The sequence below is a fragment of the Sus scrofa genome, chromosome X (assembly GCF_054392235.1).
Source record: "Sus scrofa isolate SSC_HxYL_T2T_F1_AM1 chromosome X, Sscrofa_HxYL_maternal_Yorkshire_Landrace_v2.0, whole genome shotgun sequence".
Taxonomy (NCBI): Eukaryota; Metazoa; Chordata; class Mammalia; order Artiodactyla; family Suidae; genus Sus; species Sus scrofa.
In genome coordinates, this window is record NC_139401.1 from 99,446,290 (window position 1) to 99,472,041 (window position 25,752).

At 38.2% G+C, this 25,752-nt stretch overlaps 1 protein-coding gene across 1 annotated transcript in view; it reads left to right on the forward strand.

The window, feature by feature from the left end:
• Window positions 1-25,752, forward strand: part of LOC146394736 (uncharacterized) — a 46,702-nt gene that overhangs the window by 2,851 nt on the left and 18,099 nt on the right. Inside the window, exon 3 of the mRNA XM_085006982.1 lies at window positions 1,275-1,418. The gene's annotated coding sequence lies outside the window, so the exon portion shown is untranslated. The remainder of the gene's footprint in view (window positions 1-1,274; window positions 1,419-25,752) is intronic.

The window sequence follows — 25,752 nt, forward strand, 5'->3', positions numbered from 1 at the left end:
GGCAGTGAAAGATCAACCATGCTGATGATTTGTACCCAGAATATATTATTTGGCTGCAACAGAATGGAATTAGAGGTGTAGGGAGATGTTTCAAGAAGGGATTATACTTTGTATGTTTCCTACGAGGGAAGAGGATGCGAGAAATATCAGTATTTGTGAACAGGGAGAATGTGTGGCTAGAGGAATGTGTTTTTCTTTACATAAGTTAACCAAATCTCTTAAGTTCTAAAAGTTACTCCAACACTGAAGCTCTCTGAAGGAGACGATCGTTACTGAATTGCACCAGATGCTGCAGCTTGTCTGACATATATTTAAACTTTCATCTTCCTGGACAACTTAATGATATAGAATAGTTGTTTGGTTTAGGTCAGGTTTCCATAGGCAAAATAAAGCAGAGGGGTGGTACAGACCTCTAGATAGTTCAGGCAAAAAGTAGAGACTTTGTATTTGGCCTGAACTCACCAGATGGTTGCTTTTAATGCTTTACTTGCCTTTGGTTGTAGAGTCCTGTCTTCTTAATTTTTTGTTTTTTGTGTTTAGGACAAATTACCCCAGAAAGCTAGAGTTGTTATAATTTCTAAAGAGTTTGGACACTGTACCAAGGATCTCAAACACAGATTTTTAAAACCACAGATATGAAGAAATAAAACCCGCAATATTTCTTACTTGTTTACCAGTTAAACTGAAGGGGGAAAATTCAAGCATTTCAGCTGGTGTTTTACACCTAGAAACGAAGGTAAATGGGTAAATATAGCCATGGTACCTTTAAAACAGTTTCTATCTAATGAAGACATATGCCTTTAATGGGGTGTGTATTTAAAAGGAGTTTCCCTGGGAATCCTGTTTTAAGAAAGCAGTTGTTTGATGGAATTGAGTAGTTAGTCGTAATAACAACTCATTGGCTTTTTTCCTCAACCATGTGATCAATAGTCTTCTAAACTTCACTTGTACTAAAATCAAAATGGATAATAGAAGTGTGGATTTACTTAGCTTGAAAATTAAACCGTTACATTAAATATGGACATTATTCAAGAGAGCAAAGCCTAAGAGGGAAAAGTAACCAGTATAAAAGCACTATTATTCTTGCCCAATACAGAAATTGTCCTTTAAGTATTAACTCTATGGTCTTTGCGAGCTAACATCCAGTTTTGTTGATAAAAATGTGGGGCTACCTTGATATTAAAAAAAATGATGCTAGTGATGATGACTGCTTTCTCTGTGTTAGGACATAAATAAAATCGTGCATGATAAATGATGTTTTCTACACTATGCAGGAATAAGGGCTGCCCTGTGATTTGTGGCTGCAGCCACCGCTTGCAGATGATGGCTTTGCGTCTCAGCTTCTTTACTTCTATGCTACTCAAAATCTCTGCTGGAGAAAACAACCATCAAATGCCTGGCTGCTGCGCACAGAACAGGTCTGTTTGCTGCTTTTGTTTCCTAGCAGTCTGCGGCTAAAGTAATTAGAGCAAATACATGGTTTAATTAGGCTCCTAAAGCTTTCCTGTTATCTTAGGAGTCAATTGAAAATTAACTCAGCTGAGAATCAAGCATTTCTTCCCACCTTCAAAAGATAAAACTTTCATTTGGAAATGACTTTTAGTAAGTAAACAAAACATCAGAACAATTAAATCTAGCAGATTTCATATAAATGTCAATGATTTCATACTACATGGATTTTCTACATTACTATAAATGAACAGTAAAAGAAATTAGCTTAACCTTGTTCCTTGTTGGTATCATACTGCAGCCTCGTTTTTAGCATCAAAAGATTAGCAGCTCATACTGTTTCATCTTCAAAAGTTAGCATCTTTATTTTGTGAGCTAGTTCAGATCGTTATAAGGATAAATTTGCTATTTGAAAGGAATTAGTATTAAGAGACTTAACATTTTTCTTGGATGTTAAAAGACCAGCTGTCATATTTAAGATGTAATACAATGCATTAGGCTTATCGATTCCTCTTTCTCCCCTCCTCACATGGTCTTGGAATATCTGTCAAATTGAACCCTTCTTTACATGTCATGGTCACCTTCTTGGTTCATGCCCTAATGAACTCTGCCAGGGTTGCTGAAGGAGCCTCCTAAACTGGCGTTCAGCCTCCATATATAGTCAGCAGAATGTTTTCCCTTAGTATGTCACTTGCCTCATACCACTCGAGGACAGAGTGTCCTGCCTTTTCTTCTGCTATGTCAGAACGAAACGCCTAACCTGAGCATGTAAGTTTCCCTCTTCCCAGGTGACGCCACAGACCCCTCCTTTGCCGCACACACCCCATTCTTCCAAATTCACTCATCCTATTATCGTACATTCTCACTGCTCACACTTCCAATTCAGTGAGTCTTTTTATGGCATTCTTGTATGTGGTTTACTCAGTTCCGCTGTTAGGTTGGTTCTCATGTCTAAATGTCCTCCCCTTTCTAGTCACCGGTTAATGCCAATCTTCTTGCTTGGGACTCACTTGGGAAAGCGTGCCTCGCTCAAATAATCTCACTCCAACCACTGCCTTGTTTTCCTAAGCAGTGGGGGCAGGTAGAGCTAAGGATTTAATTGGTACCCATTGATACAGTCATATCATTGATAAACGACAGTCATTGTTACCATGACTAATACTTTTATACCACTTGGTAAATAGTTACCACCGTGAACCCCCTCCCCCAAGTGCTGTTAGCTACCTAGTTGTCCTGGTTTCTCCAACCCCTTCCTGAGGACCTCCCACCTGTCCGCTCTACAGCCACTGCAGGGTTAACTACTGGTGCAGCAGTGGATTTTCTGGAACCTTGACTGGCATATATTCTCATGGGTAGGCTTGGGCTACATAGGTTGTAAAATAGTTAAAAGTACCACTCCTGGATATAACTAATCCCTGAGTTGGGAACACTATTTTAGGCTATAAACTGCTTGAGGCCCGGGACCAGGACTGTGTCATCTTCGTCTTTGTATCCCTAATGCTTAGACTAGTTCCAGACAATCAGCAATACATGTTTGCTTCAAGGAAGGAAGCAGATGAAGGATGGAAGGGAGGGAGGAAGGAAGGAAGGGAAAAAGGAGAAAAGAAAAGGCCAAGACAGGTTTAAATGGCTAATTCAGGGTACCCCCTCCTCCAGATTGCTTTTTTTTTCTTTTTAGGGCCGCATCTGCAGCATATGGAGGTTCCCAGGCTAGGGGTCAAATCAGAGCTACAGCTGCTGGCCTACACCACAGCCACAGCAATGTGGGATCTGAGCCGGCTCTGCGACCTACACCACAGCTCAGGGCAACGCCAGATCCTTAACCCACTGAGTGAGGCCCGGGATCGAACCTGATCCTTATGGATACTAGTCGGATTCATTCCCACTGCAACACAGTGGGAACTCCCCCAGATTGCTTTTAACAGTGTCCAAGCTCTCCGTGACTGATGGCAGGGCTTGGTGATTTCTGCCTGACTTAATACCCTCCCTCCTTAGAGGAATCGTGCCCATTTTTTTTCCCCTCTCATTGTTCATAGCTGAGGTCATCTTTTCCAACGCACATCCCTTTCCCATCTCATGGTTGTCAGAAACCTCAGGAAATTGTGCTGTATATTTTCCCCTCCCTTCTTTAGCTCCATTTGGGAACAAAGAGAAATTTCAACTCTGATCATGGAGAGTGGTGCACATAAAATTAATATTGGTCAGAAACCTAGAGTAATGGTGACAGTGAAGCAAGGAGAAGCACTTAGTACTTCTTGACACCATTGCTTTCTTCCCTCCCAACACCCCCAATGAGAATGTAAGCTCCCTGTGTTCCCCTGTGTTCTCCATGGATTCCCAGAGCCTGCAACAGTGCCTGACATGTAGAAGAGATCTTCAGTATATACTTGTTGAATGAGCGAATGAAAAATGAAAAAAATATATATATATATTGAAGTTAAAACAGAGATATGTCACGAATTGCAAGTGCTCTTGATCAGAGTCCCTTTCAGAATCCCCACAGAAGCCTTCATCTACCTGCTTTAATTAAACATGCTCTTTCTCAAGCATCAGCATTCAGAATATGTCAAGATGTAGTTTATAAACCTATTTCATAATCATTTTTATTTTCCAATTTTTGTCTAATGAAGAGTGGTACAACACTTTTGCTTTCTACTATGGCTTCCTGGCAGATATGCAGAGAGAATGCCCATATATTTTGAATTAAATGAGTTTCTTTTGGCAAACCTAGAAATGCAATAAGCAGCATTTACTTATAACATTTCTGTTGGTAAAATGTGACCGACGTTCAAAACAACCCCCTTGCAAACTGCTTTTGAAATACAACCATTTTTAGTTTCGTGAGCTTCTGTATTTAGTCTGTGCTTTACTCTCAGACAATTCTTTATGGATTGTAAGTACTTTTTCAGTTGCCTCATTAGTGGATGCTTTATCTTCCTCAGTGTTTTTAAGCCCCCCTGAAGGCAGGGATTATGTTTTTCTACTTTTGTTCACCTCTTCATGGTGCTTAGTACTGCATTGAACTCAGTAACTACTTGTTGAATGAAGGATTTTACTTAAATGCAAAATTCTGCATAAGGTGATAAGCCCAGAAGACAATGGATTATTTTTTTTGCAAAAAAGGAAACATCAGTTATTCATGCACTCTTCAGTATTTAGGGCCAGGGCGCTTGAATGTCATGTTAGAGACCACATTTTGTTTAGGCTTGTTAATCATTCCTGTTTGTCAAACTTTTTCACATGAGGTTTTTTTTTTTTTCCCCTTAATAGCAACAATACATGACAGTAAATCATAATTATAAAAACATCAGCATCATAGGTTTAAAATATTTCATTCTTCATTAATTATATGTTCCCTCTTCCCCTTAAATACATCATCAGGCAGCATCATGAACTATTATGTGAAGAATTTAATTTGAGTTCAGGAGGTAGCAAGTAAGATGTTTGTACTTGTTTACTTTAGGATCTTTTCCAAACTGGGGACTCAGGTGTCAAAAGAGGAATAAGGACGGAAACTTTTCATTTCTGATTAAGGGACAACAAGGACATTTAGACTCTGTCTTATGGCAAACTGCTCCTTTCCTTCTGTGGCAATGTGTTAAAAATACCTGGGTTCTTATTTCTTAACCTGAGAGCTGGTTAGTTATATAGGCATTCAGTATGTAGTTATTATTTAAACTGTACATACAATCTTCTGTGTATAATATATATTTTGCAATCAAAGAAAATATATATTAAAAAAATATGTAGTCCAAAGAGGGAAACGTCCATATTTCACATTCATTCAAAATCAAGAACCAAGTATCAACTATTCCTTCTTTTTGGTAATTAGCATTCAGAAAGGAATAATGTTAACATCTGAATGGAGTGTTTAAGAAATAGTTACATTTGCATCTGAAAAGAGGTGTTCTTTGGAAAATAAAATTGGTGCTTTCAGAATTAAAACACGATAAACCAAACCAAACCAAACATTTTGCCTGCCTAGAAAAGATTTCTTTAAAGATTGCTTCAGGGTCCACCTGAAGACTTTTGTCACATGGTTCAGCACCCCTCTGGAATCTTTGAGGTGTTATAGAATCAAAGCTGAGCGCACTCCAAAAAGTGAGACATGTAAGCTGAGAAACCCTATTCACAGTACCAAATAGTACAAGCTGATATTTATCAGGGAAGAATTTCTTTGCTCTTACAGTTTATTTCATTTCTCTGATTTTACCCTCTGTGTATATGTGTACACAATACGGTTGTGGTTTTTTTATGTAATTTTTTTTTTCTCATCAGCAGGATTGTAAATGCCTTGAGGACAGGGATAATCTATTGTCTTTCAAGCTCTCTGCGTGTCCTAGCTCAGTGTTAGTCACCTAATACTTTCGCTTGATTTGCAAATGCATACATGTCACATTCTGATAGCTTGTGACTCCTTTGTCTCATCCATTTTATACTCCAAAGAATTTGTGCTGGAGAATATAAGGATCACAGTCTCCTGTCCTGAAATGCGTGTGATCTGAAAGCATTATAACCCTTGATTGTGAGGTTTGGGGTGTTTGTACAATGAAAATGATTGAAATATTAATATGAAATCACGCTGTGATCTGGAAACTTATAAAATATTTTTGATTCTATAAATCAATTCTGAATATTTTCAGACATCCAGGGTTAAGTTGAGGTTTTGCTGTTCTGACCCTAAGTTTAAAAAAAAATATATCACTCAACTTACTAGAACTACAGGCTTATGCCTTCTTTCAACTTCTGTTATTTGAAGTGGAAAGTGATTTACTGTATACAATCTTTCTGTGAATTGAAAGTCTAATATGTTAAAATTTAATCATCATCTGTGATATTTTGCAATGTTACAAATTACTTTTAGCAACGAACTGTATTGCAGTGCATCTCTAACTTCTAGATGTCATCATTCAGCTTTAGCTAAGTGTTAGTTTTTCATGAGGATTGAACATGTGTGATTTGTCCTTGTTTTACAGTTTCAAGTATTCACCTGTAGCAGACCACATAGTCATAAGTAAAACTTCCTTATTTAATTCATTAGGTCTCTTCATGTAAGACTTGCCTTTTAAACTTTGTTCTTTCATACTAGAGCAAGTATTCAATAATGACCCACATATTGATTTTTAGTAATAAGAAAGGTGTGGAAATAACATTGCGTAGGAACTCAGGTGAGGTGTGCTCTAGTCTTATTTCTGCAACTTACTAGCTGTGAGATTATTTAATTCTATTTATTTTTATTTTTTCGAAAAATGAGAAGTTAGGGACAAGTGATTTCTAATGTTTCTGAGACAGAGAGGAAGAGGATAGACATATACGCTCTGATTGCTGTATATTCAGAAGGTTCCTTATTTTGGACCATCCACAGAGAGGAAGCTTTACTATGTGCCTTTGGAGCAAAAAATCTTAACAGCTGACCATCTCTTTAAATTACTAAACACGAATTTGTTTTCATCCTATCTTTTCATTCATTTATTTAAAAATATTTATCACAAATCAGATATGCCAGATAGTGTTTTAGGAACTGCAGATATGGCAGTGAATAACATGCCTTTAATCCCATAGAGTTTACATTCTAGTAGGGAGTAGCTAAATAAATAAATGCATAAGAAGAGAGCAGGTGGTGAAAGGTGCTGTTTAAAAAATGGAATTGGGTGAAATAATAGAGAATATAACTATGCTGGATGATCAGAGAAGGTCTCTCTCAAAGGAGAGGACATTTATTCTGAAGTGCAAATGCCAAGAAGAGCAGAACCATGCAACTGCCAAAGGAAGTATTCTAGGCACTGGAACAGAAAGTACAAGGCATACAAACAGGCATGAACTTGGAGTGTTGGAGGAACAGTAAGAATGCAGAACATAGTGCTGGAGCATAGTGGGGTCAGAGAGTCAGGGGCCAAAACAGGGGAGGGGTTTATGGGTTAGGGAAAGGAGCCTTGGAATTTAGTCCAGATAAACTGGGCAGTCATTGGAGAAGTTTTAGCTGGAGAATGGCATGATCAGATTGTGTTTTAAAATGGACACACCACTGTCACTTGGATTGATGGTGGTCAAAAGTGGAAGCTGAGAGACCAGTTAGGAGAAGCTCCAGATAAAGCTCCAGATAAAGGTGGCTTACACAATGGTGACAGTGGTGGAGGTTGAGATAAGTGGACAAAGTTGAGATATATTTTGGAGGTATAGTCTGCAGAAATTGCAGAAGGATTGGATTTAAAATGTAAGGGATAGGGATGAATCAAAGATAACTCCTAGGTGTTTGGCATGAACAGGTTTAGTGGCATTATTATGAGCTTACACATTTCGACAAAAAATAGAACCTATTGAACATTAAACTCTATAGGATTTCATTTCTTTTTCCATCTTTTAGTGTCATGTCATATGATTTTGCATGACTCTAATCAGTAAGGCAGAAAGTTTGAACAGTTTGATGTTATTTTTAACTTTATTTTTGGCTGTATCATTCTCATATATTTCCCTGTTATTATAGACATACTTCATTTTATTATGCTTCACTTTATTGTGCCTTACAGATATTGCATTTTTTTTTTTTTACCAATTGAAGGCTTGTGGTAACCCTGCATTGAGCAAGTCTATGGGCACCATTTTTCCAATGGCATTTGCTCACTTCTTCTTCTTCTCTGTCACATTTTGGTAATTCTCACAATGTTTCTAACCTAATTACTATTATATTTGTCATGAGGATCTGAGATATGTGATCTTTGATGTTACTATTGTAATTGTTTGGGGGCACCACGAGCTGTGCCCATATGAGATAACAAACTTTATAAATATTGTGTGTATTCGGACTGCTGAACTGACTGGTCATTCCCCCATTTCTCTCCATCTCCCTGGTCCTTTCTATTCCCCGAGACATATCAACATTGAAATTGGGCTAATTAATATCCCTTCATGGCCTCCAAGTGTTCAAATTAAAGAGTTGCACATTTCTTACATTAAGTCAAAAGCTAGAAATGATTAAGCTTAGTGAAGAAGCCATGTTGAAAGCCGAGGCAGACTAAAATGTAGACCTCTTGCAACAAGCAGTTAGCTAAATTGTGAATGCTACTCCTGTGAACACACGAATAATAAGAAAACAAAACAGTCTTATGCTAATAGGGAGAAAGTTCTCATGGTCTGGATAGAATATCAAACCAACCACAATATCCCCTTAAGCCAAAGCCTAACCCAGAGCAAGGCCCTAGCTTATTCAATTCTATGAAGGTTGAGAGAGGTGAGAAAGTTGTAGAAGAAAAGAAAATTTTTTTTAAGGTTTGATGTCTGATTTATTTATTTTTTTGATTATTATTTTTTAATAGTTATTTCCCCAATACAATTTTTTTCTACTGTACGCATGGTGACCCAGTTACACATACATGTACACATTCTATTTTCGCACATTATCATGCTCCATCGTAAGTGCCTAGACATAGTTCCCAGTGCTACACAGCAGGATCTCATTGCTAATTCATTCCAAAGGCAATAGTTTGTATCTATTAACCCCAAGCTCCCCAACCACCCCACTCCCTCCCCCTTGGCAACCACAAGTCTATTCTGCAAGTCCATGATTTTCTTTTCTGTGGAAAGGTTCATTTGTGTCTTATATTAGATTCCAGATATAAGTGACATCATATGGTATTTGTCTTTCTCTTTCTGACTTACTTCACTCAGGATGAGAGTCTCTAGTTGCATACATGTTGCTGCAAATGGCATCATTTTGTTTGTTTTTATGGCTGAGTAGTATTCCATTGTGTATCTATACCACATCTTCCTAATCCAATCATTTGTCAATGGACCTTTGGATTGTTTCCATGTCTTGGCTATTGTGAATAGTGCTGCAATGAACATGTGGGTGCATGTGTCTTTTTCAAGGAAAGTTTTGTCTGGATATATGCCCAAGAGTGGGATTGCTAGGTCATATGGTAGATCTATGTATAGCTTTCTCAGGTACCTCCATACTGTTCTCCATAGTGGTTGTACCAGCTTCCATTCCCACCAACATTGCAGGAGGGTTCCCTTTTCTCCACACCCCCTCCAGCATTTCTTATCTGTGGTCTTATTCATGATGGCCATTCTGAGTGGTGTGAGGTGGTATCTCGTGGTATTTTTGATTTGCATTTCTCTAATAATCAGGGATGCTGAGCATTTTTTCGTGTGCTTTTTGGCCATGTGTACATAGAAGAAAAATTTGAAGCTAGCAGAGGTGGGTTCACGAGGTTTAAGGAAAGAAGCTATCTCCATAATATCAAAGTGCAAGGTGAAGAGCAAGTACTGATGTCAAAGCTGTTACTCAGATTTAGCTAAGATCATTAATGAAGGCGGCCACACTAAACAACAGATTTTCAATGCAAATAAAACACCCTTCTATTGTAAGAAAATGCCATCTAGGACTTTCGTAGCTAGAGAGGAGAAGTCAATGCCTGGCTTCAAAGCTTTAAAGAACAGTCTGACTCTCTTGCTAGGGGCTGTGCATCTGGTGACTTTAAGTTGAAGGCAGTGCTTACTTACTGTTCTGGAAATCCTAGGGCCCTTAAGAATTCCAATAAACTGACTCTGCCTGTGCTCTATAAATGGAATGACAAAGTCGGGATGACAGCACATCTGTTTAGATCATGGTTTACTGAATAGTTTAAGCCCACTGTTGAGGCCTCCTGCTCAGAAAAATAGATTTCTTTCATAATATTACTGCTCGTTGACAATACACCTGGTCGCCCAAGAGCTTGGATGGAGCTGCGCAATGAGGTTCATGTTGTTGTCATGCCTGCTAACACAACATTCATTCTGCAGCTTGTGGATCAAGGAGTCATTTCAACTTTCAAGTCTTATTATTTAAGAAATACACTTCATGAAGCTGTAGATGCCATAGGTAATGATTCCTTTGATGGATCCAAGCCAAGTAAACTGAAAACCTTCTGGCAAGGGTTCACCACTAAGAACATATGTGATTTGTGGAGTCAAAACATTAACATTCACAGGAGTTTGGCAAAAGTTGATCCTAACCCTCATGGATGACTTTGAGGGGTTCAAAACTTTGAGGGGTTCAAAACTAGAGATGCGGTGAAAATAGCAAGAGAACTAGAATTAGAAGTGATGCTTTAAGATGTGACTAAATTGCTACAGTGTCATGATAAAACTTAAATGGATGAGGTGTTGCATCTTAGGAATGAGCAAAGAAATTGGTTTCTTGAGACAGAACCTACTCCTGGTGAAGATGCTCTGAAGACTTTTGAAATGATAAAGGATTTATAATATGACATAACCTTAGTTGATAGAACAGTGGTAGGTTTTGAGAGGATTGACTCCAATTTTGAAAGAAGTTCTCCTGTGGGTAAAATGCTATTAAACAGCATTGCATGTTACGGAGACATTGTTCATGTAAGGAAGAGTCCATTGATGAGGCAAAATTAATTATTGCCTTATTTTAAGGAATTGCGGCAGTCACCTCGACCTTCAGCAGCCACCATCCTGATCAGTCAGCAGCCATCAACATCGAGGAGAGACCCTCCACCAGCAAAAAGATTATGACTTTGAAGGTTCAGATGATCATTAGCACTTTTTAGCAATAAAGTGTATTTTATCAAGGTATTTACATTTTTAAGACTTAATGCTATTGCACACTTAATGGAGTACAGTGTAGTGTAGACATAACTTTTTTTTTTTTTTTTTTGTCTGTTTGCTTTTTCTTGAGCCGCTCCCGTGGCATATGGAGGTTCCCAGGCTAGGGGGCAAATCGGAGCTGTAGCCGCTGGCCTACACCAGAGCCACGGCAACACAGGATCCGAGCCGCATCTGCAACCTACACCACAGCTCACGGCAATGCCGGATTCTAAACCCACTAAGCAAGGCCAGGGATCGGACCCGCAACCTCATGGTTTCTAGTCGGATTCGTTAACCACTGCACCACGACAGGAACTCCCAAGACATAGCTCTTATATCCACTGGAAAACCAAAAAGTTTGTGTGACTAGCTTTATTGCAGTATTTGCTTTATTGTGGTGATGTGGAACTGAACAGTGTCTCCAAGGGGGTGCCTGTATTCCTGTTACCATCCCAATCTTAAAATATATATTTTAAAAACACTGCCACTTTAATTCTGGGGCCCATTCCACACTACTTTCCCAGGTCTGCTTTTCATCTTTATCAAACATTTTTAAACAGCTTTACTTACTAGGTGATTAACCACATAGTTTTATTTAATTTTTTGAAAAAATGGAGTTCCCTTTGTGGCGCAGCAGAAATAAATCCGACTAGTAACCATGAGGTTGCAGGTTCGATCCCTGGCCTCGTTCAGTGGGTTAAGGATCCGGCATTGCTGTGAGCTGTGGTGTAGGTTGCAGACACGGCTCGGGTCCCGTGTTGTTGTGGCTCTGGCATAGGCCGGCAGTTGTAGCTCCAATACAACCCCTAGCCTTGGGAACCTTCATATGTCACGGGTGCAGTCCTAAAAAGACAAAAAGAAAAAAAAAAAAAAAGGAGTTTCCGTCGTGGTCCAGTGGTTAATGAATCCGACTAGGAACCATGAGGTTGCGGGTTCGGTCCCTGCCCTTGCTCAGTGGGTTAACGATCCGGCGTTGCCGTGAGCTGTGGTGTAGGTCGCAGACGTGGCTGGGATCCCGCGTTGCTGTGGCTCTGGCGTAGGCCGGTGGCCACAGCTCCGATTCGACTCCTAGCCTGGGAACCTCCATATGCCGCGGGAGCGGCCCAAGAAATAGCTAAAAAGACAAAAAAAAAAAAAAAAAACCAAAAAACAAAAAACAAAAAAAACAAACCCAACAAATGAAAAACTGTACAACTCTGGAGGTAAGGTTGGAGGAGGTTATGAGCATGGAGCACCTGAAAGCAGTTGAAGTTTTGTTCTACTTAGTTTCAAATACAGTATTAAGTCATTTTATGACTAATGCTGCCATTCATGATATGAATTAACTGATGGTTGTAGCTATCTGCATGTTTGGCTGGAACTAGGGAGCTCTGTTGCAGAAAACCAGTGTACCTATTGAGATGGTTCACACCTTTAGGGGAATCCTTTTTCATATTATAGTGGTGTTGTGCTGGAACTTTTGTTTGAAAACAGTCAACCTCTGATAGCCACACAAACCAAACTGATGAGCCTTTGGTTGCTATTATTCTCAGCTGAACATAGAATGCTACATTGTTTGAAGTTTTTTTGTTTGTTTGTTTGTTTGTTTTTTTTTTTTTAGTTCAGAATGCCCTTGAAATGCTTCTTCTGTTCTTCTCGCTTATTATTTCCTTCCGTAGATCACTCTGCCTGCTTTCATCCATCCTTCTCATTTACTTTGCGAAGACTCTATCTTGCCATTTAAAGTTAAGTGGGACTCATAGGAGACACTAATGAAAAACTCCAAAAGGCTATCAGGCTCTTTCTTGCAGTAGTCTGTGGTTGATAGTCACGAAAAAGATGGAGTGCCAAATTCTAGTGCTTCTGTTTTATATGCTTCTCCATATCCATAGCTTCCACATCTGTGGATTCAACTAACTGCAGATGGAAAATACTAAAAAAAAAAAAAAAAATTCCGGAAAGCGCCAAAGAGCAAAACTTGAATTGGCCATACACCGGCAACTGTTTACATAGCACTTACATTGCATTAGATATTTTAAGTAATCCAGAGATGATTTAAAGGATATGGGGAGGATGTGCCTCAGTTATATGCATATACTACATCATTTTATATTAAGAATTGAGCATTTGCAGAATTTGCTTTCTTTGGGGTTCTGCAATGAAGCACCTGCAAATACAGAGGGAAGACTGTACACTTAAGCTATAGAATCCTGGCAGGGTTATGTTTTTGTCCTTGTTAACATTTGGGCACATGGTTAAAAAAATAAATATCTCTACAAAGCTTGTTATAAAGATGCAGTACTCTTCCTCTATATTTTCTCCTCTCCAGATGCAGCCATATTTAGTCTTTATATCTTAGCTTTTGATATTTACCTCATCATTTCTGAACTGTTTCTGTTGTTGTCTTGATTTTTCAGTTTTAGACATCTGTCGACTTCTTACTATGGCATATGGGAATTTTGCTCTTTTTTTCACATACACACTCATACCCACACCACACACATACACTCTTCCCATTTCTTCGTTTTCCTATTATAAGCATAATGTGTTTACAGTGCTTTGATTATGTAAATGCAGTTAAGTGAGCCAGGTCGGATACTATGATACTTTCGGTTTCATCTAAAACTTTGTATTTTCCTTGGAATTAACAATTATGTTGTTGTTGTTTAACTTTTTATGCTATTAGCACTATTTCACTCTTATATTTTCCACCTATTTTCTAAATATGCTTTCAGTTCGTTTAGGCACAGGAAATCATTGCATTTTCTTTGCTGTTTAATTTTCCATATTTTTTTACTCTTTGTTCGTATCAAGCTTCCATTTCTGCTTTCAGATTTTTTATTTTCTTAGAGTTCTTTTTTCATTCTCCAAATCTTCCTTTTAAAAATAGCATCCTTTTATTATTTCATAGTTGCAATATCTTCTCTGATATCACAAGGGTATTGATTATAGTTGTAATTATTCTCTCTGCATGTAACAAAAAAATCATTGCTTCTTAGTGTCTTGAAAAAATAGGAATGGCTAGGCAGCAGGTGGCAAGGGCAGATTTCTCAGCCCAGAAAGATGGTGGACTTTCGTTAAAGGTAAAACAGTCACCTAGGATAGCTTCGAAGTCAGACTGCATGCTGCTGACTAAGCCTGCAGTGTTACAGGAAATGATTTTTAAAATGCAGTATTGATGGTATGTCTTTTGCTTTGTGCTGCTTTGAGCTGCTGAGTTGGCTTCCAAGGGAGACAGTGCAGTCCAGAGATAGCCAGAAGAAGACATGCTGTGTTCATGGTTTATAATCGAATTTTCTAAGATTCCTATAACTTATAGAACCTTCAGGGTTAAAGAAACCAACCAAATTCCAAAAGAAATCAGTGGTAATCAATAAGACAGTATTAGCAAGAGATACAATTTTGGCCCTAAGTATTTTTCAAGAAGCTCCACTCAAGTGTTCTCTTCTCGACAGTGTGATCCAGCAAAAATGAAAGTAAGAGAATTGCCTTCCCACTCAAATTTATTTTTAGATGACCTCCAGGTATTCACCATTGTTGAGATGGAGTCAGGCAAAACACAGAGGCAAATAAATAAAAAGCAGAGAAAGGATTAAAAACTATATCTAGAAAAGATCTTTGTGCTTTGTGCTGGGACTGAAGAGAAGGAATGATACTAGAGGCCTATAGGTTTTCTTTGTTGTTTTTTATTTGTTTTGCAGCTTTTTTGAGATATAATTGACATATAACATTGTGTAAGTTTAAGGGGTACAATATGTTGATTTGAAACACTTATGTATGACAGTATGGTTACTTTCATAGTGCTACCTTTCCATCACATAGTTACAATGTCTTTCTTGTGGTGAAAAAGACTTAAGGTCTACTCTCTTGGCAACTTTAAAGTCTGTAATGCAATATTGTTAACTATACTCATAATGCTGTGTATTCCATCACCAGAACTTACTCATCTCCAAACTGGAAGTTTGTACCCTTTGACCAACGTTTCTCCGTTTCTCCCACTCCCAGCCCCTACTAACCATCATTCTACTCTCTGTTTCTATGGGTTTGGCTATTTTAGATTCTGCATACAAATGATATCATATGGTATTCCTCTTTCTCTGTCTGACTTACCTCACTTGGCATAATGCCCTCAAGGTCCATCTAGGTTGTCGAAAGTGGCAGTATTTCCTTCTTTCAAATGGCTGAATAATACTCCATTGTGTGTGTATATGTAATGTATCTTCTTTATCCATTCATTTGTTGAAGGACACTTAGATTGTTTCCATGTCTTGGCAGTTGTGAATAATGTTGCAGCGAACATGTGAGTGCAGCTATCTCTTCAATATCCTGTTTTCATTTTCGTTGGATATATATCCCAAGGTGAGATTGTGGCATCCTATGGAAGTTGTGTTTTTAATTTTTGAGGAACCTCCATACTGCTTTCCATGCTGATTGTACGAATTTACATTCCCACTGTCAGTGTCCAAGGGTTCTGTTTTCTCCAATACTTGCCAGTAGGTTATCTCTTGTTTTTTGTTTTGTTTTGTTTGGCTGTCCCGTGGCATATGGAGTTCCTGGGCCGTGGATCAGATTTGAGCTGCAGTTGCAACCTATGCTGCAGCTGCGGCAACATCAGACCCTTTAACCTGCTGTGCTTGGCCAGGGATCAAACCTGCGTCCTGGTGCTGCAGAGATACCACCAATCCTGTTATGTCACAGTGAGAACTCCTATCTCTTGTTTTTTGATGATAGCCCTTCCCACAGGTGTGAAGTGGTATCTCATGGTTTTAATTTGTATTTTCCTATGATTAGTGATGTTGACCAGTTTTTCCTGTACCTGTTGTCTATTTATGTCTTCTTTGGAAAAACGTCTGTCCAGTTCTTCTGCTTATTTAAATATCAGATTGCTTTTTGTTAGTGAGTCGTATGAATTCCTTAAACATTTTGGATATCAGTTCTTTATCGAATATGTGGTCTGCAAATATTTTTTCCCGCTCAGTAGGTTGTCTTTTTATTTTGTTAATTGTTTCTTTTGCTATGCAGAAGTTTTTTTTAGCTTGATGGAGTCGTACTGATTGATTTTTGTTTTTGTCATCATATCCAAGACCAATGTCATGGTTTTTCCCCCCCTAATATTTTCTTTCTCTTTCTTTTTAAAAAAATTATTGTCGATTTACAGTGTTGTGCAAATTTCTGCTATACAGCAAAATGGCTGTCATATAAAAAATATTTGCCATCATGGTCTATCCCAGGAGATTGGAGAGAGTTCCCTGTGCTATACAGCAGAATCTTGATGTTCATCCATTCTAAATGTAACAGTTTGCATCTGCTAATCCCAAACTCCAAATCCACCCCACTCTCTCTATGAATTTATTTTCTTCAGGGATGTTCAGTTTGTTGGCATATAATTGATTGTGGCATTGTCTTATTATTTTTTTGTAGCTCTGTGATATCAGTTGTAATTTCTTCTCTTTCATTTCGTATTTTCCTTTTTTTAAATATAATTTGGGTCCTCTCTTTTTTTTTCTTAATAAGCCTGGGTAAATGGTTATAAATTTTTTTTTTATCGTTTCAAAAAATAAGCTCTTGTTTTCATTGATCTTTTTCTTTCTTTCTTTTTTTTGGGGGGTCTCTATTTATTTCTTTCTGACCTTTATTATTTCTTTTCTTCTGCTGACTTTGGGCCTTTTTTCCTCCAAATTCCTTTAGATGATAGATTAGGTTCTTTTTTTTTTTTTTGAAAATTTTCTTGTTTCTTGAGGTAGGCCTACATTGCTATAAACTTCTTTCTTAGAACTGCTTTTGCTGCATCTCATAGATTTTGGGAAGTTGTGTTTTTATTTTCATTTGTCTGAAGGTATTTTCTGATTTCCTCTTTGATTTATTCCTTGACCCATTGGGTTTGTGTTTGTGTGTGTGTGTATGTGTGTCTTTTTGTCTTTTTAGGGGCACACCCGCAGCATATGGAGGTTCCCAGGCTAGGGGTCCAATCAGAGCTATAGCCGTCAGCATGTGCCACAACCACAGCAATGTGGGATCCGAGCCACGTCTGCAACCTACACCACAGTTCATGGCAATGCAAGATCCTTAACCCACTGAGCAAGGCCAGGGATTGAACCCGGGTCCTCATGGATGCTAGTTGGGTTTGTTAACTTCTGAGCCATGACAGGAACTCTGACCCACTAGGTTTTTGCGATAGCATGTTTTTTAGTGGGATCGCTCCTGTTTTTAGTATTATGTCTCTAGTTACTTGTGTTTTTACCATTGTTCTTCCTATGATCAATTTCTGGTTTCATACTGTTGCGATGTTAGGGTAGGGAAATATTTCTTAAACATGATAATGTACTAAAAGGAAAAAATTTGTTAACATAAAATTCAGAACATCTATTCAGCAAACCATTCAGGAAGGGAAAAGTGAAGCCATGGAACATATATACGTTGCAAAGTATTCATTTGATAAAGGACACATATCCAGAATGCCTATGAATCTATAAAATAATGAGCATGAACATAGTCTTCCAAAAAGAGGACACCCAGTAAGTGTATGAAATGTTGCCCAGCCTCCTTAGTTATGAGGGAGTAAATCTAAACCACCATGTGATAACATAACTGATCCAATAAAATGGTTAATAGCAAGTGTTGGCAAGGATATGGGTTAAACAGATCTCTCAAGCAATGCTGAGGGGAATGTATATTGGCACACAATTTTGCAAAACTGTTTGACTCTATCCACTAATTTTTAAAACATCCTTACCCTAGGACCTAGTAAAGGTATATTTCTAGTAGATATGTGTACATATATGCATGAAGAAACATGTATGAGACTGTTCACAGCAGCATTATCTAAGTAGTCAAATTGGAAATAATCTAAATGTCCATGAATAGTAGAATGGATAAATAAATCACAGCATATTCATACAATGGAATACTGTATTGCAGTGGTTCTCAAAGTGTGATTCCTGGACGAATGTATCAGCATCACCCAGAAGGTGGGTAGAAATGCAAATTTTTGAGCCTCATCCTAGACATTCTGGATCAGAAACTCTGGGGGTGTGAGCCCATGCATTATGTTTTAACAAGCTTTCTGGATGATTTTGACACACTCTTGAGTTCAAGAACACGGCTCTACAATAATGAGAAAGAATGAACTATAGCCATATACAACAGCACAGATGTATCACACACATAATGTTGAGTGTAAGAAGCCACAAATAATGCATACTATGTGATTTTATTTATATAAAGTCTAAACAATCAGGCAAAACTAATAATATTGTTTAGAGATGCATACTAGACAGAAACTCAAGGAAATGCTTCCTATAGAAACAACACAGTGGTTACTTCTAGGAGAGGAAGGAAAAGGTAGGGATTGGGAAGGGGCTCTGAGGAGTATTCTGGGGCTGGTAGTGTTTCCTTCTTCTGAATGCTGCTTACTCAAGTGTTGTTTGTGATCATTTGTTTGCTTATCTATCATTTTATATGCATTATATCTAATAACTATTAACAATATTTCACAATAAAATTTTTTAAAAGATGGTTGGAAGTTCTAGGTCATTTTGAGGAGAAATCACAACATCTTTTTTTTTTTTTTTGGTCTTTTTGCCTTTTTCTAGGGCTGCACCCATGGCATATGGAGGTTCCCAGGCTAGGGGTCCAATCGGAGATGTAGCCGCTGGCCTACGCCAGAGCCACAGCAATGTGGGATCTGAGCCGAGTCCGCAGCTTACACCACAGCTCACAGCAACACCAGATCCTTAACCCACTGAGCGAGGCCAGGGATTGAACCCGAAACCTCATGGTTCCTAATCGGATTCGTTAACCACTGAGCCATGATGGGGACTCCCTCAACATATCTTGTAAAGAGTCAGATTTCTGAGAAGAATCTTTAAACCTTGCCTGGGAGGCCAAGGCCTGGCTTCCAATGTTTTGAGAGCTGAGTCAGGAGAGAGGGTTTTCCTCATAGTTGGCAGTTACCATTTGTCTGTCTACTTGAAATGTTGTAGCTATTATCTCCTCTTGCATAATTTTTTGTCTCTGGGGGTTAAAACCTTTATGCAATTCTTACTGTTGCTTTAGTGAGGTTTCAGGAGGAAGAAAAATAAACATAGGCATGCAGTTTTCCATCTTTACTTGGAAGCACTGTATCACTAGGACTTTATCTTACCTGCTGGAAGACACCATAGGAGGTGTTCTTTGTTTATGGTCATAACTTAGACATTAAATACGTTCCCATGGTGTGATACATTCCTATTGAGAAAACATAAATATAAAAAAGTAATTAAAAATTCATCTTCTTTAGGCTTTTTTTTTTTTGTCTTTTTAGGGCCATACCTGTGGCATATGGAGGTTCCAGGCTGGGGTCCAATTGGAGCTGTAGCTGTTGGCCTACGCCACAGCCACAGCAATGCCAGATCCGAGCCGTGTCTGCGACCTACACCACAGCTCATGGCAACGCCGGATCCTTAACCCACTGAGCAAGGCCAGGGATTGAACCCACAACCTCATGGTTCCTAGTTGGATTCATTTCCGCTGCGCCACAACAGGAACTCCTTGTTTAGCCTTTTTAAATATTTTCTTCAGAACATACTATAACTACAGTTATATTTTTTCATTTAACTTTGTATCAACTTTGTATTTTCTCATGCTATTTAAGCTATAGAGAGTGATGTCAATAAAATGGCAGAATATGAGATTCCCTGCTCTCATACCCCTCAGCAACAATAATTTGGCAGCCGTCCAACAGACAAAAGTTTCTTTGAGGGAGCTTTGGAATCCAGGTAGTAAATTGTGACACGTCAGTGGGAACCAAGACTGAGGAGGAGCATTTTGATGAGTCTGGCCCATGCCTGGGTGGCAGACTCACCCAAGGTGGTCCTGGCTACAGTCTGGGCAATAGGCCTGTCCCCCTCGGACTCAGATATAGCCCTGTTTAGCCTTGGTCCTACCACTAAGTGGTACCATCTGCTAAGGGACCTTGCCCATGCCTCAAGTAACAAACCCATCAACCTTTGTCTTGGTTATGGGACCCTGAAAAAAACTAGTGAACTGAATCTAGCCCCTCTTAGCCATGGTCAGGGAACAGTCCTGCCCACTTAGGGATCTGCTGGAGACACGCCCATCTGTGCTTTCAGAAACAGGCACACAGGCCTCAGCCCAACTGCAGATCTTAAAGCAGTACTGTAAGCTAGCTCCAACCCCTCCCAGCCATGATCCAGGAGCAGTTCTGTCTATCCAGGGATCCACCAGGAGACACACTTGTCAGTGCTCCTGGGGGCAGCCCCCCCCCAACCTCAAGTCTAACTGCATGTACTGAAGAAGCCAGTGAATTGGCTCCAGCCCCACCAAGCCCACATCCAGGAGATTTCTCACCTGTCTAGGTACCCACTTGGTCCTCTTCTGCCATGTGATGAGGACATGCCAAGTCAGTTGTCTGCATACTTGGAAGAGGGCTTTCATGAGAACCTCATGATGTTGGTATCCTGATTTCAGCCTTTTAGCCTCTAGGACTTGAGAAAGAAATTTCTGTTGTTTATAAACTACCCTGTCTGTGGTATTTTGCTATAGCAACCAGGGCAGACTAGGACAGCGTCTGTACAGCAAATAAGACAATCAACAAAATGAAGAGGCAACCTAGAGAATAAAAGAGAATATTTGCAAACCATTTACTGATAAGGGATTAATATCCAAAATATATAAGAACTCATGCAACTCAAAACAGCAAAGATTCAAACTATGCTGTACAGCAGAAATTGACACAACACTGTAAATTAAATGTAATTTTTAAAAAAATGGGCAGAGGATCAAATAGACATTTTTCCAAAGAAGATATGAAAATGATCAACAAGAATACAAAAAGATACTCAACTCCACTATTCATCAAGTAGGTGCAAATGAAAAGCACAATGAGCTATATATCACCTCACAGCTTAGGATGATTTTTTTTTTTTTTTGGCTGAGCCTGCAGCACGTGGAAGTTCCTGACATAGCAGCGATTTGCGCTTCTGCAGTGACAATGATAGATCCTTAGCCTGCTATACCACAAGGAACTCCAGGATGATTATTGTCAAAAAGATGAGAGACAACAGGTGGTGATGAAAGTGTGGAAAAAGGGAACCCTTGCACAGTATTGGTGGGAATGTAAATTGATAGAACCATTATAGAGAACAGTATGGAGGTTCCTTGAAAATTTTAAAATAGATAGGATTTTATGATCCTGCCATATTATCCAGGAATCCTACTTCTGGATATATACACAAAGGAAATGAAATCAGTATCTCAAAGAGATATCTGCACTGCCTTGTTCATTGCAACATTATTCACAGTAGAGAAGATACGGAAACAATTTAAGTGTCAGTCAATGAATAAATGGATAAAGAACATGTGGCATGTAAGTTCAGTGGAATAGTATTTAGCCATGAGAAAGATGGAAATCCTGCCGTTTGCTGCAACATCTGTGGACCTGGAGGACATTGTGCTAAATGAAATACGCCAGGCACAGAAAGACATACTGTATGATCTCACTGTTATATGGAATCTAAAAAAGTCAAACTCATAGAATCAGAGGGTAGAGCAGTAGTTGGCAGGGGCAGAGAGGTGGGTGAAATGGAAAGAAGTTGATCAAAGTACATAAACTTTCAGTTATGAGTAAATTTGGGTGGTCTGATGTACAGCATGGTCACTACAGTTAATAATAGTGTATTGCATACCTAAAATTTGCTTAAAGAGCAGATCCTAAGTAGTCTCACCACACATATACACACACGCACAAAAGTAACTGTGAGGTGATAGATGTGTTAATTAATTTGATTGTGGCAATCATTTCACAATGCATATGTATATTAAATCATTGCATTGTGCATCTTAAGCACAATTTTGACTTGTCAATTATACATTAATAAAGCTGGAAAAAGTAAAAGTATCAGATCATCTTATCTTTAACAGCTACATAATAATTCATCATAGAAGCAAACCAGAAATTTACTTCTATGTTATTAGTGTTGAATTTATAGAAATTCCCTTTTTTATGAAGAATGCTGCAATGAATAGCTTTGTGATCCTTAGGAAATATTTCAAGAACTATATCAGAGAACACAAAATTTTTGTCTATTTTTCTTCCAGAAAATGGAGTAATTTATTGATTTTTTTTCCAGTTACAGAGCTAATGGAGCAAAAACTTGTTTGTAGAAATTTTCAGAAAGTAGACAAAAGTAGGATAAAGCAAGCAAAAATCACCCACAATCCCATAAGCTAGTCCTAGAAATAAGCACTGTTAACATTTTGAAATATCCTTCCACAAATATGCTCAAATCCAAATAAAGATTTTAAAAGGAATCTTTTCTTATAATTTACTTTTAAAAATTGAGATATAATTGACATATAACATTATATAAGTTTAAGGTGAACAACCGGTTGATTGGATACATTTATAGATTTGCGGTACGATAACCCCCATAGTGTCAGCTAACACCTTCATCGTGTCACATAATTATCGTTTCTTTTGTTGTGATGAGAACATTTAAGATCTAGTCTCTTAGCAACATTGAAATATATAATATAGTATTGTTAACTATGATCACAATGCTGTGCGTTAACTCTCCAAAACTTAGTCATCTTCTACTTGTTTAACAACCTGTTGCAGATATATCTATACACCACTGTCCAGTAGAACTGTTTGGAATGATGGATGAGTTCTCTTCCACACTGTTCAACAAGGTAGCCACTAATCATATGTGGATAGTTCGACTGAGGAACTGGATTTTAAATCGTAGTTCATTTTAATTGGCTTAAATTAGATAGCTGCATAAAGCTAGTGGCTGTTTTTATTGGGCAGCACAGGTAATAATATCCACGTATTCATTTTAATAGTTTGCAGAGTACTTAACTGTATGGATGCACCATAACTTGTTTATCTACTGTCTAACTGGTGGATATAAATGTCTTATAATTTTTGCTAGTAGGAACAGCACTTGAGTCAATTTTGTAAAGAAAGACTATGTTGAAAGAATACTGGGCTAGTTCATTATTAGTTCATAATCTTTTGCCAGTGCTGTACATATTCTATTACTGTTATAATTCAATTATGGAAATATTTTGCTCTACCTGGATAAATGTTTCATAACATTAACATTAGAGCATTTCCTTTTGGAAGGTTTTCTTAGTGTTCAGATACATTTTCTCACACTAATTCCCTGGCATGACCAAGTATAGTTTCATTTCATATTAATTATAAAACACTCTCTCTTTTGATGGCAAAGAATAGGTAACTTAGTAAATTATCCAGCCTTAGAATATTAGTGAAATTGTCAAAGAACTAACTCTATGTGATATTTTTAATGTATTTTTTCCTTTATGGAGTAGTGGTTTTGTTTTATATTTTTCTTAATTTTGATAATTAGCACACATGCAAAAGAATATATGGAAAAGTGTATATTTGATGGCAATAGTAAAAATCAGCATCCATGTATATACCACCCAATCTAAAAATTAGCATATTACTGTATGCCAAAAGCCCTATACATAACTCTTTGTCGTCATATGTCCCTCACATTCCCCCACTTGAGTTCTGTGTTAATCATTCCTTGTTTTCTTTAAAGATTTTTTCTCTTTAAAGTTATTAACACTTAAATATGTATCCTTAAAAAATACATTGTACTGGAGTTCCTGTCGTGGCACAGCAGAAATGAATCCGACGAGGAACCATGAGGTTGCGGGTTTGATCCCTGGCCTCACTCAGTGAATTAAGGATCCGGCGTTGCCGCGAGCTATGGTGCAGGTTGCAGATACGGCTCGGATCCTGTGTTGCTGTGACTGTGGTGTAGACCAGCAGCTGTAGCTCTGATTGGACCCCTAGCCTGGGAACCTCTATCTGCCATGGGTGCAGCCCTAAAAAAAGCAAAAAACAAAAACAAAACAAAAAAAAAAACCACTGTACAAAAAATACACTGTGTAGTTTGCCTGTTTTTGAATTTCATATGCATGAAATCATAAGTATGTCTTCTGTATGGCTTCTTTCACTTGAATTATGTTTTGCTATTGATGATGTTATTATTTTGAAGGATAACATAAAGTTCATAAAATGCACTAATCTTTGTTGTACATCTTAATAATTTTTAAAATTTATATTGACATCCATATAGCCATCATCCTTATAAAAATAAAGATTTTTCAGCACCCTACAGGATTCCCATATAAGCCTTCCCTGTCTGTCTTTCCCTTAGAGGAAACTACTGTTCTGATTTCTGTCATTAATGGTTAGTTTTGACTGTTTTTGAAGTTTATATGCAGTCATACAGTACGTGATCTTTGGGGGTCTGTCTTCTTTTGCTTAAAGTAACATGTTCATGAGTCATTTATGTTGTGATACCATTGGCATGTCTTCTTCTTATTATTACTTAATAGGATTGAATCGTACAAATATACCGCGGTATTTTGGCAACTTTTTGGTGATGAATATTTGGGTTGGTTTTAGTTTTTTGCTATTATAAAAAAACCTATTATGAGCAATCTCGTATGTGTCTTTTTGTGGATATATGCTTTTATTACTTTGGGATATATAGCCCAGGAGTGAAATTGCTAGGCCATAGAGCAGGCATATGATATGATGAGCTTTGGTAAACACTCCCATTGAGTTTACCGAAGTGTCTATACAGTTTTGCATTTCCAGGAGGAGTGTATGAGAGTTCTAGTTCTTTCACATCTTTTCCAACAATTAGTATTGTCAACATTTTTATTGGAACCATTCTTTTGGGGTTATCTCATTATGTTTTATCAAATTGTGCATTAATTTGAGTTTCGTTGAGGACCAATGATGAGTGCCTTTTCATATGCTAATTGTTCATTTGAATCCTCTTTTGTAAAGTGTCTCTTCAAGTTTCTTCCTTTTTTGTTTTGGTCACGCCTGTGGCATGTAGAAGTTCCAGGGCCATGGATTAAACCTGTGCCACAGCTGCAGTGAAAGCCATAGCAGTAATAACACTATATCTTTAACCCTCTGCACCACCAGGAAACTGCTGCCATTTCTTCTTCTTCTTTTTTTTTTTTTTTTTTTTTTTTTGTCTTTTTAGGGCAGCACCCACGGCATATGGAGGTTCTCATGCTAGGGGTTGAATTGCAGCTGTAGGTGCCTGCCTACGCCAGAGCCACAGCAATGTCAGATCCAAGTCATGTCTGCAACCTACACCACAGCTTATGGCAACGCCGGATCCTTAACCCACTGAGCAAGGCCAGGGATCGAACCTGCATCCTCCTGGATGCTAGTCACATTCGTTTCTGCTGAGGCACGATGGGAACTCCCTCTGTCATTTTTATTGTTTTCTTTTTCTTATTAATTTATACGTTTCTTTTTATATATTTAATATGAGTCATTCGTCAGACACATACATTGCAAATGTCTTTTAGAATTCTCTAGCTTGCTTTTTTCATGTCATAAATGATGTACTTTTAAACAGCCTTACTGAGACATTATTCATAGACCACACTTTTTGTTTTTTGTTTTTTTGGCTGTGACATGCAGCATCTTGATGTGGGATCTCAGTTCCTAGAGTAGAGATTGAACCCAGGCTTCAGTGGTGAAAGCACCAAGTCCTAGCCGCTAGATCACCAGGGAGCTCCCAAGGTCACACATTTAAAGTGAGTGGTCAATTCAATGGCTTTTAGAGTTGTGCAACCAGCAGCAAACTACATTTTAGAACATTTTTATCACTCCATAAAGAAATCTCTTAGCCATTAGCAGTCCCTCTCCACTGTACCTCACTA